At 42.9% G+C, this 13,256-nt stretch overlaps 1 pseudogene; it reads left to right on the forward strand.

The window, feature by feature from the left end:
* The first annotated feature begins 11,328 nt into the window (after positions 1-11,328).
* LOC102437992 lies at positions 11,329-12,072 on the forward strand (annotated as a pseudogene).
* Positions 12,073-13,256: the final 1,184 nt, after the last annotated feature.

Raw genomic sequence — 13,256 nt, forward strand, 5'->3', positions numbered from 1 at the left:
TGTTCTAGGATGCAGATACAGCCATATAAGACAGACAAGGCTTTTGTTTTCACGACATTTATCTTGTAGTGGAAATAATAAGGCAGGAGGCAGAGAAAGGAGTGGTCAAGTGTCAAATGCTTCTGAGAAGTTAATGATAATGAGGGACTGGATTTAACTACATGGAGCTCAATGGGGACAGTGGTGTAGTGGGGACACAAACCAGATCAGAAAGGGCAAAGGAACAAGTGATGAACCAATTGAGAAAGTAAATGTAGACAACCCTTGTGGGAAGAATGAGCAAGAAGGGTGGGAATAGAACAATGACTATATGTATCTTCATACATGGAAAAATTAAGTTAAGAATGATTGGAACACAGTTGACACATGATAGGAAAGATCCAGTTGCTAAAATAAAACTGGAAAAAAAATAAGTGAATAAGGGCTGATACTGGGTAGCATGATGTTTCTTAGTAGAGGGTGGAGGCGGAAACCAGGTCTCATTTGGTGAGAATTGCCATTGAGAGCAGAAGGGACTTCCTCCATCATATTAGGGTGGCAGGGATATGAGGAGGAGGAGGAGATTTAAATAGCAGTGACAGAAAATGTGTTTTGGATATGAAATATGTATAATTTTTATTCCCTGCCATTGACTGAGGAGCATTCATTTTCTCAGGAAGAAAGTGAGGAGTCAATAGATGGGAAGGATAGGTGAAACCAAAATGGAGCATTCAAGCAAAGACAGTGGAAGGAGAGAAGGTTGAGGGCCAGATAAGGGATAAGTGAATTGGTAAATACAAAACATTTGTGAGCAGGCGTGGGTAAGGTTGAGTATAAGGGAAAGGCCATTGGAAATGCAGAAAATCAGGAAGCTCATGGACAAGGAACCGGATGTTCCTCCAGGGTGATGCTTGTGTTGCCAGGAAGATAAGAAGATGGAGTGGGGAGGATGGCTGGCTTCACCCAGGGACTGAAAGGGGGAGGGGTGGATCCCTGAACAAAAGTCTTGGCAGTCAGAAGGTGTGATATGTGCTGAGAGGCAAGTCACAAATACTGGCCAGGGGTTGTTGACAGTGCTCCCAGAAGAGGTTCTGTATGAGACCAGCCTGCCTCAGCCCTGCAGTTGGGGCCAGGGCTTCTGTTGTCCTCTTCTACCTTAAACCTCAGAGTTTACATTTCCATGGTACTTCGAAGTTCACCTTAAAGTCAGAAGCCTGGGTTTAATTACTGCTCTACTGTTGTGTCAATAGTGACTTTGGTCTTTAGGCAAAAGCCACCTTTCTCAAGCAGTGTTTGGGGCAGGTTGGGCATGTGTTTCTTTATGCTGCAGGTGGAAGGATATTGCTCTTTTATGTAGAGCACTGCTTTAGCATATACCAGAACCACCTGGAGAGCTTGTGAAACACAGACCACCAGGCCCTACCCCCAGAATTTCTAATTCTTAGGGCTGGGGTGCAGTTAGAGAATTTGCATTTCTAAAAAGTTTCCAGCTTCTGGGGATGCTGCTGGTCTGGGACCACATTTTGACCACCACTGGGTTAGAGCACGGTTTCTAAATTCTAGCCCCACCTTGGGATCACCTGGGGAATTAAAAACCCACCTAGTATGGTGGGGCGGAGGCTTGAACATCTGGTGATTGTCATGCACAGTGAGGGCTGAGAGCCTCTGAGCTAGTGCTGGGTCCCACTTGAGAAAAGCACATGGGACAATTGATTTTTTCCATTTTCAAGCAGCAGGAGATTTTTACTTAATCTATTTGGACATTCAGTTCTCAAGAGATAGTTAATTATATACGTTTTACCAATGATATCTGTGATACATTCCCTTATTTGCCTTCGTGATTATTTCTCCAGATTGTCATAGAGTGTGCTTTTCTAGTCCAGAAGGAATTGTGGCGTTTATTTAGCCAAACAACAGCAACAACAACAACAAAACAATAATAAAACCTGCCCATTTAGACAAATTTGCAATTAAAAGGGACATTTGGAAATGTGGCATATTTAATGTCAATGAAAGTGACAAGGTTCATTAAGCCCCACCAGTAAGTTTCCACTTGAAAAGCTTTATAACTTCCCAGTCAGGCTTGGAGGCTTGGGGGGAGGGGATCTTTGTGTACTTGAAAAACACATTTCACTTTTTAAGAGTTTATATTTTGGACGGCACAGAATTTGCTTCTAGGTTGTCGACATTAGGGACCTGATAGCCACCAAGACTAAGTGTTCTGCAGTGCTTTTTGCATCCAGGAAGCCATAGTTTATTTCTGGTATCTCAGTTGATTTATACTTTGCTAATTACTGCCTACTGTTGACCCATTATAGCTCCTTCTCTATAATTTTGCTCTTAACTATTCCTATAACCCAATTACACTAGAGAATCTTCAAGGGCTTTTTTCTTTTCCCCACTTTTTTCTTTTCTTTATTTTTTTAAAACCTTCAACGTAACATAGTAAAACCTATTTGTGGTTCTATGAAAGAATATGGATTTTGGAGTCTGAACACTAGGGTTTAATTCCCAGTTAAAACACTTCACTTTTAGAGGAAATTATATAACTTTCCTGAGCTTTCACTTCTCATCTGTACAATTGGAATATTAAATCACCTGGCTTAACTACTTCACAAGTGATATCAAAAGATACAACTTCCCTATGTCACCCCAACTTTAGTGGGCATGTGTCTATCTCCCCCTTGTCCAGTCCCTTCCCCCAGTTTTTTAAAAAATATATATTTTATTGATTTTTTACAGAGAGGAAGGAAGAGGGATAAAGAGTTAGAAACATCGCTGAGAGAGAAACATCGATCAGCTGCCTCCTGCACACTCCCTACTGGGGATGTGCCCGCAACCAAGATACGTGCCCTTGACCAGAATCAAACCTGGGACCCTTCAGTCTGCAGGCCGATGCTCTATCCACTGAGCCAAACCAGTTAGGGCTCTTCCCCCAGTTTTTGCAGAGAAAGTATGGTGGTTCCCGGGGAGTGCAAATTTGCAGCTTCCTGGTGAAGCTGCCCAAATGGCATGCCTATAATGTCTGGCCTTTCATTTGCTCCTTTCCTATTTTTAATAACTAGCTAATTACAATGGTTTCATTTTTAAGGAGAAAAGAGGGGACAAACTAGCAGTCTCCACTACATGGACATTCTGCTTAGGACCTTAAAAATGTTGTTAGAATAGTTTGGACTTAATTCATCAAGTAATTTGGAGACAGCAATTATTTTGAGGCAAATGTGACATTATTTAGGAACACAATAAATCTTTGTCAGTGATGGGTTGAAATGAAGACAAACTAGAAGCAGGGAGGCCCAATAAGTGATTATAATAGACAAAGCAAGAAGTAATGTGGAGAAAGTTTAGGTCAGCAGCAGAAGGACTAGAGAGGGGACACTTGTTTGAAAGACTAGAACCAAAATATTTGGCAACTGAATTTGCTGTGGGGATGGGCAGGGAGGTGAAAGAGACTGCCATGATTTAATCATGACTTCCCAGAATTGGGGTTCATAAGATCAAATGTCTACAGGGATTCAAGGGGTCCAGCAGAAAAGTAATTGGGCAAAATGGACTCCTACCTCCTCAACAAGAAAGCAAAGGAGGGTACCCTTCTGGGTGTCTCATGTCAGGAAAGTTGTTCAGACCCCTGGAAACATGCAGCTCAGACTCTGAACACCCGTGGGCAGGCTGAGGGAGAACAGCACTCCTTCTGAACCTACAATGGCAGGAGATAAAAATATTTATCAATATCCCACATTTTAAAACTCTTAAATTACTCTGTATGTAATCAGGTCTCCTTCAGCCCCCAAGATGGATAATGATCAAATAATAAAGCCAGCATTTCTAAATGCCCTGACAATAAAGAGCTAACATTATGCAATGTTTTGTGGCTTTTTAAAATTATATATTTTTATTGATTTTAGAGAGAGAGGAAGGGAGAGGGAGAGAAGATAGAAGCATTGATTAGAGAGAAACATCATTGAACAGCTGCCTCCTGCACGCCTCCTACTGGGGATCGAGCCTGAAACTCAGGCATGTGCACTGACATGGAATCGAACCTGTGATCTCTTGGTGCATGGGTCGACGCTCAACCACTGAGCCACACCGGCTCGGCTGTTTTGTGGCTTTTAAAGTATTATTTTAAATCTATTTAATCATGTTTTGCACTTCTCTACAAATTTATCTGATCCTTTGTTAAGATTCCCATTTCATGTTAGAAGACTGAGAAATAGTCACATTAAGTAGCAGTCTTATAGGTGAGAAGGGGCGAGGCTGAGATCCTAATTGAGGTCTTCCTGACTCCTAATCCCAAGGCCTCTCACTCTACTGCATGCATGAGCAGGAAAATGGTCATTCTGGATGTGTGTATGTGCATGTGTGCTGTGCATTCTGGTTATTGGAAGAACCTAAGATGCTTCAAGTGATCTGAGAATCCTGATCAACTTGTCATCTTCAGAAAAACTGCCCCTGTGTGGATGTCTAGTCAATGTTCCCTGTGACAAGAGAGCTGTCTTTGCAGGTGGCATGTTGAGACCTGGTGATGTTTCCAGCTTCCTATATCACTTGTACATATTCTTTTGGTTGATGTGGAAACTCACTCCTCTTGTTACTACTGATCCTTGCAGGCCTTTCATGTTATTCCCCGAATTTACTGAGACTTCTGGATGGCCTCATGGCCCATCTACATTTCCTTAAACTCTTCCTACCTAAACTCACAAAGATTGTAGCCATGTTTTGAGCCTCCTGAAGAGAATTCAAACTTTGCTAAACTAGAATAAAATATATCTGGTAAGTAAAGATGCAGTGTACTATATTTATTGATAACATGAGAAATTAGAGAATAGTCAAATTATCTCATAATAATACTTAATATATCCTATTTATTTATCATCATGAGAAATTTATGATAGAGACCTACTCAATGGAATGTTATTCATTGAAAAATAATAGTTTTAATGACTACATAGCCACATAAACAATATGTTACACATTAAGGGGGAGGAGGCAGTTAAGAAATTGAATGTACTCCTATCATGTGAAGCGGACCCAAATATGCCCAAAATATGCCATTTGGCATAATAATTGTTTTGAGCTGAAGACAATTAAGAAACAGCAAACATAGAAAGAGCTCTCTGCCCTCCCTCTATCTGTCTATAAACAAGATATAAATTTTCCTTCTCAAAGGAGTTCCCCCTCCCCTCTCCTGGACTAGCAGCAGAACAGCCCTTATCATTGGAGACAGAAAGTGGCAGTGAGATAAGTCTGCGAAAACAAATCTTACTGAAATAACTATTCTATCCCATTTGTTTCCCCATATATTTATCTTCCCACAATTTACCACCCCCAGGGGCCCAAACCTCTTTTCCTTTATTTTGCACTTCTCTACAAGTTTATCTGATCCTTTGTTAAGATGGTATATTAGCCCCAAATTCTAACCACCCCTTTAAGGCACTCATTACTGAGTTCTCCAGTGTGTCTGTATGTTGCACACATAAGGAAACTCTTGCATTCTCTTATTAATCTGTCCTTTGTTAGTCTAAATTGCTGAGCCTCCAGCACTGAATCTAGGAATATAGAAGAGAAAGTCTTTCCTCCTCTACACATGTTAAATATTTTAAAAATGGAGGAAAGGAAATATACCAATATGCTAACATTTGTTATGTACCATGTAGCATATTCAAACATAAAAAAAGAAGTTGTGTCAAAGCAGCATTTTGTAAACACTGTACATCAATTGAACATCAGCCTCTCAACAGTTACAAACAGATTTGATTCAGGTGTTACTGAATAATAATACCTAAAGGGGTACGTTAATTTACTACTTCATAAATAGAACAGACCTTGAAAATGACTGAACCTATGCTTTGAAGGATATACACAGTTTTACAAGAGAGTTAACAAAAGTATGATAAGGAGCCCGGTTCTGGAGTCAGATTATTTACTATTTGCAAGGCTTTGGGCAAGTTATGTAAACTCTCTGTGCCTCAATTTTCTCTTCTTTACAATGGGAACAGCAGTGACTACCTGGTGTTGTTATGAGGATTAACTATACTGCCTGCACACAGTAAGTACTCAGTAAAAGTTATGAAGCCTTCTTAAAAATATATTTTAAAGAAGAGTTATGAAGCATCCTGATAACAATTCTCTTTTCTTTTCCTTGTTAAGAGAATGTTGGTAATCATTAGCCACATGTGGCAAAAGAATGGCTATATCAAATGCTTGGAGACTTTATTGGCCCCTCCATCTGTTTGATTACCTAGTTTCTTCCTGGGTAGTGTAGCCCTGATCTGGGAGCTCTGTGGTATCTCCTTTGGGTGGAAGATTAACATCATATTTGGGGTCTGAAATGAAATTGATTTCTACAAGAGGGCAGAAAAACTGACACCGTGATATTTCCTATGAAACTTTGTCATATATCGTCTTTCCTACTCTGTATCACACCTGGGGTGCCCCGACTCCTCCGACATGCAACCGGCAGCCTGTCAGGCAGGAACAGTGGGTAGGATGGAAGGGCTATGGGGGAGTCAGCTGCAGGAGGCAGGAAGTGTCATCATAAGGGCAACAGAATAAAACAATGGACTAGCAGTCTTCCTCTGCCACAAATGAACTTTGTGACCTTGGGTAAAGGGATTCACTCTGACCCTTAGTTCCTCCCCAGGTAAAATGAAGGGACACAGCTGGGTAGATTCCTTCCCACACCAACATTCCATAGCCTATGCCTCTCCCAGTGACCACTTCCTCTGACAAGACAGGAAACTGCGGATCCTCATACTGGCTACTGGCTCATGTGATCCCAGGCAGGTTACAGTGTCCCCCAATGTCCTTCACCGTAAAGTTTGACTAATACTCAAGACTGAATTAGTCTGGACTCGGGGTGGAGGAGCTTGCTCCCTGCTTGTGCAGGATGGGGCTCTGCGTGTTCTGGTTGTCATCAATGCATTATTTTTGAGAAGCCTTTGTGCTGTTCCCCCGGCCTTGCTCTTTCTCCCAGCACCCTTCTGGATTGTGCTGGCTGATCCCCCCTCTCCTTTTCAGTTCAGTTTACTTTTGGCTTTAACTTGGAACTTTGGTGATGAGAGAAAGGAGATCATATTTCTTCTAGTCAAAGCTAGATTTTCAGGGCACAGCTGCCTAGACCCACTAGAAATAAAACAAGAAGAGATATGAGGTCGTGGGCAAATCTTCCTCCTGGCCTAAGAAGAACCCAATGAGAATTTAGTCTCTGGAAGCTTGAGCCCAAAACAGGAAGGTAGATGCTGCCTGCTGGTGTCTTATTAGCTGATGGGTAAAGGCTGAGCTCTTTCCTGGGTGCTGAATGGAGCTGCCTCCAATCCTTGTGCTACTCCCAAGTTGTCATGACTACCTGAGGGCTGGAAGAGGCCTTAATCGTTCACTCATGGAATACTGAAACTAGAGGGTCTCTGAGAGCTGCTGTGCAGCGGTGACACCGAAGCCCTTTCGGTGCTGCCCTGGAAAGCTATCACACAGGCGTCTGTGTGGAACACGCAGTGGGAGACTTTGTAGGTGGATTAGAGACTTTGTCATTTATATTTGTGCTTGAGAACACACACACACACACACACACACACACACACACGCGTACAGACTCACATGCAAAACAGGTGACTAGAGAATGGATGACCTGTTTTCCAAGGCATTTACAATATTCACTCGGGGACAGAAAATAGCAGTAAATATGAGTCTGATGATCTGGCAATAATAGCTTTGTGTATATAGTATTTATTGAGCTCTTAAGGTATGCCAGACAACAAGGATTCTACAATTTAACGTTCACTATTATCTTATCAGGACAGAGACACTTTTATCCATATTTTATGAATGGAAAAATAGAGGCTTAGAAAATTTAAATAACTTTTCCAAACTCACAAAGCTACCAAGTGGTGAAAACAAAGTTTAAATAGAAGTTGTCAGACTATGGAGCCTGTGCACCTATACAGAAAATGGAAGTACTTCCCCACGTTAACACCATTTATTCTATGATGAATTTTATTTATTACTAGGGGCCCAGTGCATGAATTCATGCACCTTGAAAGGAACTGTGGGCCGCGAGGCTGTAATGGACACAGGGGCAGGTCTGGGCCCATCCTCCGCGCCCCTGCCCAGCCCCTCCTGCCATGGTCCCCTTTTCTGCCGGCACCACTGCTCCCATGTGCTAACAGTGCCGGCCCTGATCGCACCCGCTGATGACACAGAGTGATTAGGGCCAGTGCCAGCAGCAGGTGCAAGCGGGACCAGCGCTGTCAGTGGGTGTGAGTGGTGGCTTCCAGCCCCAATCACCCCTCAAGGAGCAGGGGAAGGTGAAGAAGCCAGTGCTGTTAGTGGGTGCGAGTGGGGCCATCGCCAGCAGCAGGTGCAAGAGGCGGCTGCCGACCCCAATTGCCCCTCAGGAGCAGGGGGAGGTGGAGAAGTCCTGAGGGGCAATCGGGGCCAGCAGGCACCGCTCACACCTGCTGATGATGCAGAGAGATCGGGGCTGGCAGCAGGTGCGAGTGCTGGGTGAGCCCATGGCACATGGGAGCAAAGAATTTTCAGTAACCACCAGAGGCTTGCTCCGATGACAGCGACCAGTGCCCTGCCTTGGTTTGGCTCCCCGGCTCACCTGCTCCACCATCTCGCCATGGCCGATGTTCTGCACTCTGCCACCTGCTGCTGACACCCGCCGTGTTCCACGTGCACTCCCTGGTCGGCGCACATCATAGCGACCAGTTATTGGGTTGTTCTGTTGTCCCGCCATTTGGTCTATTTGCATATTAGAGTTTTGTATATACAGATAGGTTAAGAACCAGGATTTTGGAGCCTTACTGCCTGAGTTGAAATCCCAGTTCTACCTTCTGCTGATTGTTGTAATCTTTCTTGGGCAAGTTACCAAACCTCTGAGCCTTAGTTTCCTTACCCATGAAACGTGAATAATAATAATACCAAGCTCATGGATTGTTGTAGGATTGAGATAACACATGTAAAGTTCTTAGAACATAATAAATGCTAGCCCCTCTTATAATGTTAGCTATTATTAATGACAAACATTTATTGATTGCCTACTGCATGCCAGCTACTAGGTTCTAGATGTAGGCAGAGGAAAGGGACAGAACCTTGTGGTTAAAAAGATAAGTTATAGGGAGGAGGAGATAGCTATTTAAACCAACTATGAAGTGTTATACCCATAATGGATCACTAAGAAAGGAGTTACAGGCAGGAGGTAAAGCAGCAGAGAAAGGTTTGGGGCCAGACTTAGCAGGACAAGAAAATCCTATGTGCTAAGGGTTGGTACTTCATTCTGTGTAAGCAACCAAGGAGCTGGGGCATTTTAAAAACGGGGGTGGCACAATAATATCAGAGCTTTACTAACCTTTACCTCAGCCCTATTTAACCAGAGGTGAGCATAAGGAAATATCCAACAGGAGAGGAATAGTTCTTATAAAACTTTTTTGCCATATTTTTAAAATTATGTTTGGAAGCTCATCTGTATATTTTATGCACTATAAGAAAATTCATTGTCCAAAAAAAGTACACTCCAAATCATTTTATATCCTGATCCATATGCATCTTGAAAGCTGCTCTCATTGACTCAATACATTTGGCTCTCTCTAGCATGTATGAAACATGTTCTATACATAGTAACATGGCCCATGCTGCCAGAGCTCCTCCTGACTCAAGCAAAGATGACAATGTATTCTCTTAAGAGTATGAGATAATGCATGAGGCAGTTCCCTCCGTAGGTATGCCCCCCCCCCAGTCCTCATCTGCTGGGGGCATAATCTCTAAGGAACAGAAATAATTTTAAGAGTCAAAGCTAGGGTTGGTTTGTTTTTAAGGCAGTAAACCCAACCTGTTCCACCAGTTCTGATCTGCATGGCTGATTAAATGACCAGCATGACCAGCCCGGTGTTCTCTGCTGTGTGTCCAGTTCCAACACAGAGAGCTAAAGGAAGTGGAAAAACACAGGTTAAAATGAAGTAGCCATGGATGTGCACCAAGATTTAGCATAAAATGTTCATCACAGTGTTGATTGTGGTAGTAAGAATGCCCAATAATTGGTAAAGTGTTTTAAAAATATTATAGCACATCTTAACATTCAGTACTACATAGTTATTGAAAATGATGATGTGGAAGAGTATGTAATGACAACCCAAGTGGGTTGTACTATCATTATGTTTATTAAAAAAACCTTCAAAATGATGTGGACAATAAAATCTTAGTTTTGTAAAAGAAATAAAAGGCTCATTTTAATAGCTATTACCTCTAGATGGTAAGATTATAAGTGATTTTTACTTTGCTCTTTTGCTTATATGTACTATATAATTTGTCTATTAATTCTGTGTCCATGGTTATTTAAAAACAAACAAACAAACAAGAAAATCACCATCCTTTCCCTCTTCCTGGGTGTGGCCTGTAGAGGTGGTAGCCATCTCCTATTTGGCACCATGGCTGCCTTCGGACCCCTCCTGAAGTGCAAGGTCATCAAAAATGGACCAGGAAGGTCAGTCAGACCGATTTGTCAACCTTCAGTGTAACTGGCAGAAGCCAGAGGCATTGACAACAGAGTGTAGAAGACATTCAGGGACCAGATGGTGATGCCCATCATGGGTTATAGAAGCAACAAGAAAACCAAGCTCATGCTGCCCAGTGGCTCTGGAAGTTCCTGCTCCACAACCTCAAGGAGCTGGAAGTGCTACTGATGTGCACCACTGTGCTGAGATTGCTCACCAGTCTCCTCCCAGAGCCACAAAGTTGTTGTGGAAATGTAGCCCCGCTGGCCACCAGGGTCACCAATCCCACCGCTAGTCTATACAGGGAGGAAAATGAATAGACAGCTCATGTGTACTTTTCACCTGTGGTAACTAAAACCATGAATACTGCCGTCTGGCATTATCCTCTTCAAAAGCAGAAACAAAAGCTGAGAAAATCTAGATAAAAAGGAATTAAAATAACATTTTTAGGTTACTCATTTAGTTCTCACAGAAATTCTAAAAGATGGTTGTGGTTGAAACCAACGGTGTCCTACCACTGAATACGTGTGTTTCACGGCATTTCCCAACCTCCCTTGAAGTCGAGTTGATCATTTTCTGGAAGATGGAATATGGACAGAAGTTATGTGCCCCCTGCCAACCTCCCACAGTCCTTTTTTGCTCTCTCTTCACCTACACAAGTTGTGCCCAATGAAAGGAGCCTAGATATTCAGAGAGAGCTGCTCAGGAAAGCCATCCATCTCCATCCAACAATGGAACAAGAAATAAACTTTTACTTCTGCTCCCAGAAAACACCAAATGGCGGGTGACATGGGTGCTGCAGGGGGGTGAGGGGGAAGGTGGGATGCTGCAGGGGCTTCCATGGAGGATGGGCAGCAACATGCATCCGGGGCCAGGGTCAGCGCTGAGGCCTGGTGAGGAGCTCAAAGCCGAGGACAAGGAGTGGATCCCTGTCACCAAGCTGGGCCTCCTGGTCAAGGACATGAAGATCAAGTCCCTGAAGGAGATCTGTCTCTTCTCCCTGCCCATCAAGAACTCTGAGGTCATTGACTTTTTCCTGGGGGCATCCTTAAGGATGAGGTTCTGAAGAAATGCGGAAGCAAAAGCTAACCTGCACTGGCCAGAGGACCCAGTTCAAGGCATTTGTTGTCATTTGGGACTACAATGGACATGTTGGTATGGGTATTAAATGCTCAAAGGAAGTAGCCACTGACATTTGTGGGCCTGGCTCAGCTCTCTATTGTCCCTTTGCAGGGAGGCTTCCAACTGAGGGAACAAGATCCACAAGCCCCACACTGTCTCTTGCGAGGTGACCGCCGCTGTGGCTCTGTGCTGGTGGCCTCATCCCAGCACCAGGGATCCTGACATAGTCTTAGCTCCTGTGCCCAAGACGCTGCTGATGACGGCCAGTATCCACAACTGCTACACCTCGGCCAGAGGCTGCACTGCCACCCTGGCCACATTTGATGCCATCTCCAAAACCTAAAGCTCTCTCACACCCAACCTCTGGAAAGAGATTGTGTTCACCAAGTCTCCCTATCAGGGACTCACTGGCCATCTTGTAAAGACGCATCCCAGAGTTTCTGTGCAGAGGACCCAAGCTCCAGCAAGAAAAATAAAGTGAATGAAGCTTGTTTATAAAAAATAAACTTTTATTATATTGAGTCATAAAGACTTTGGGCTGTTACAACAGCATAGCCTGTCCTATTTCAACTAATTCAGGCTCATACTACTGATATCCCATTTTACAGATGAAGCAAGTAAGGCTCAGAGAGATGAAGTAACTTTTTTTTTAATTAAATCTTTATTGTTCATATTATTACAGTCGTTCCTCTTTTTTCCCCCCCATAGCTCCCCTCCACCCGGTTCCCACCCCACCCTCTGCCCTTACTGCCCCCCACTGTCCTCATCCATAGGTGTACGATTTTTGTCCAGTCTCTTCCCACACCCCCACACCCCTTTCTCCCACAAGAATAGTCAGTCCACTCCTTTCTATGCCCCTGATTCTATTATATTCACCAGTTTATTCTGTTCATCAGATTATTTATTCACTGGATTTTTAGATTCACTTGTTGATAGATGTGTATTTGTTGTTCATAATTTTTATCTTTACCTTTTTCTTCTTCTTCTTCTTCTTAAAGGATACCTTTCAGCATTTCATATAATACTGGTTTGGTGGTGATGAACTCCTTTAGCTTTTTCTTATCTGTGAAGCTCTTTATCTGACCTTCAATTCTGAATGATAGCTTTGCTGGGTAAAGTAATCTTGGTTGTAGGTTCTTGGTATTCATCACTTTGAATATTTCTTGCCACTCCCTTCTGGCCTGCAAAGTTTCTGTTGAGAAATCAGCTGAAAATCATATGGGTACTCCCTTGTAGGTAACTGACTGTTTTTCTCTTGCTGCTTTTAAGATTCTCTCTTTGTCTTTTGCTCTTGGCATTTTAATTATGATGTGTCTTGGTGTGGTCCTCTTTGGATTCCTTTTGTTTGGGGTTCTCTGAGCTTCCTGGACTTGTAAGTCTATTTCTTTCACCAGGTAGGGGAAGTTTTCTGTCATTATTTCTTCAAATAGGTTTTCAATATCTTGCCCTCTCTCTTCTTCTGGCACCCCCATAATTCGGATGTTGGTATGCTTGAAGTTGTCCCAGAGGCTCCTTACACTATCTTCATATTTTTGGATTCTTTTTTCTTTTTGTTTTTCCGGTTGGGTGTTTTTTGCTTCTTCGTATTTCAAATCTTTGACTTGATTCTTGCGATCCTCTAGTCTGCTGTTGGAACTCTGTATAATATTCTTTATTTCAGTCAGT

The sequence above is a fragment of the Myotis lucifugus genome, unplaced genomic scaffold (genome assembly GCF_000147115.1).
Source record: "Myotis lucifugus unplaced genomic scaffold, Myoluc2.0 scaffold_50, whole genome shotgun sequence".
NCBI lineage: Eukaryota > Metazoa > Chordata > Mammalia > Chiroptera > Vespertilionidae > Myotis > Myotis lucifugus.